Below are 2,439 nucleotides of genomic sequence, written 5' to 3'. Positions count from 1 at the left end.
TTCTCAGCTGAAGTAATCTCAGGGTGTGGTGCTCCCGCAGTCTAAACTGATCTAAATGGGGACTGCTACAATCCTGGCCTCAGCTTTCTGATCCCTTCCCCATTCCTGTGAGCACATTCATGGAGCTAAGCTGCCTGGAAGCTAATTGCTTTTTTTTCTTTCTGGTAAGGTGTAGGGTGTCTGTGTTTGGATGTTTTCTGTTAGAGGAGTCCGCTCCCTGGGCTGCCTCACAGTGTGACCGTCCAAGTACCTGCCCGATACGTTGGGAGGTGGTAGTGGTTGTGCTCAAGGTGAGGGAGGAAGATAGGATGGTATCCACCTCGGGTTGTTGCCTTTAGATGTTCTGGAAGCAGTGCTCTTTTTAATAATGTTGACAGCAGGGATTAATTTCTGGAAGAAGTGTGACTCTGCTGGTCAACACAATGACTGTTATTATACAACAACATATAACATGTTGTTATATGTCTCTGAAAAATTGTCAGCTCTTCTAAACCTTTTGTTTCCATTGTCATTTGTCTCTGGAGATAACCTTTTATAACTGCTATATATAAATGCTGTTTGTCTTGGAGCTTAGACATATCTGAATGATAACAGGGGGTAAGGTACTTGAAAAGAGTAATGGTGCAAATACCCAGCTTCACTGCTGTTGAATCTATCACTGTATATGTCTGAAGAACTGCTTGAATCTGTTTTACAACACAGAGGTATCAGTAGTACGCTGCCACATAGCAGCTCGTATCCAGGATTGCCCAGAATGGAGTCTATATGTAAGATGTGTCTTACTCTACCGTTAAGTGTTTTGAATGAGATCTTTTTATGACAAGCTAGGCAGGGAGCTAAAAGAAATTGGATCCTGAGCAGATGATATTCTTTGAATCACTCACTGGTGGTCTTTTTCTACCTGCTGTATTGCACTAAGAAAATCTGAGGCAGGTATCCTGGACTTGAATTGTTGGGTTTTTTTCCCCACACTGCTTAAATACCACCTAGAACTCAAACCAAACTACATGAGCTGAAGAAATGACCCACATAAATGGTTTGGAGCAAACCTAGGTAATGCGCATCAAAACACTAGGATTTACAAGTTGCTGAGTGAAAACAACAAATGATAGTGGTGGTGATGAATAAACTGGGGGAGCTGAGTGATACAGAGGGCAGCATAAAATAACTCACAGTCAGTTTTGAATTTTACTTCACCCTTGGTGTGACAAAGCGCAGGAAGTCAGTCTGTAAGGCCAAGAGTGTAACCAGCTGCTGAAGAGTTAAGGGGTTGGAAGTTTAGCTCAGTGTCAAGAGCATGCAGTGACATAATTAGTGACAAAATCCTGATGCAAGATTAAACTTCTTCCTTCTAGACTGAGGCATCTGTGGGGACACAAGGCAAGATGTAGGTAAGGGCCAAATGACTAATTTTCCTACTGTAATCTGCCATTTTTATTGCTGTTTCTTATCCCGTTTTAGTATCTTTTGAAGCAAGACAACTATTTGGGATAGAGCTGGTTTTGCAGTTTGAGTCCACAAGCTGAAGGTTGGGTGCGTACCTCACCACGCGCCGCATGGAGGAGAATCCAGGACCATGCAGCCCAATAGCAGTATGTGGTACCTGCTTGGGCTGCTGCAGGATTATTTCAAAACCATTGCAGGAATTTGTAGGTGCGGTGTTTCCAGAAGTGGTATCACAGGCTAAGTAATAAAGATACGGTCTTTTGTACGCTTTGTGTAAGCAGTAAATGTTTCGTGTAGACACGGCCTTATTGAATGCAAGTTATCAATGTGGTTTTTGTGTTGTGGATTGGCAGTCTCTTCTGTGGACGTATTTAATATCAAGGTTTTAAAGTACTTTCCTTGGGTTTGTTTTCTTTTGTTCACGTGAATGAGTCAATGTTTCCATTTCCAACGAAAAGAAAAAAAAGGGAGAAATTATAAAAGTGTAATTCTTGAGAGAAGTACTCAAAGTCAACAAAATGAAGAATGTCAACACTAGATTAAATTCTAGTTATTAGGAATTACCCTTAACTATTGCAAGATTTTTGTAACGAGAACATAATCAAACGCTCAGTGTGAGTTTGGTTTTCAGTGGTGCCAATTTGGTCTGACCTCTAAGCAGCCAAAAAGCAAAATTGTTGTTTGCATTCAAGATTTGAAGTGGTTTTATTTTCCTTTGCACTATAAAATCTGACAACTTCACAGCTGCTGTTCATTGTTGATAGCAGCGGTGACTCATCTCAGTTTCACGTTTCTGCTACTCTGGAACTGTGTCTCTGCTCTGCAGCTGCAAGGGTCAAGTGAGGAAGCGCAACCAGGCAGCTCTTCAGCACAGGGCACTCTAATGTTAGTTACACCAGGATGTCATTATGCATTTAGTAGTCAGTGCAGATTTATCTTTGAGATAGATATTTATATTCAACTTCTGTTATAAGCAAGTTGATTCCCCCCCCC

The sequence above is a fragment of the Mesitornis unicolor genome, unplaced genomic scaffold (assembly GCF_000695765.1).
Source record: "Mesitornis unicolor isolate BGI_N332 unplaced genomic scaffold, ASM69576v1 scaffold16774, whole genome shotgun sequence".
NCBI lineage: Eukaryota > Metazoa > Chordata > Aves > Mesitornithiformes > Mesitornithidae > Mesitornis > Mesitornis unicolor.
The sequence above is the reverse complement of the archived record's forward strand: the minus strand, read 5'-3'. Positions refer to the sequence as shown.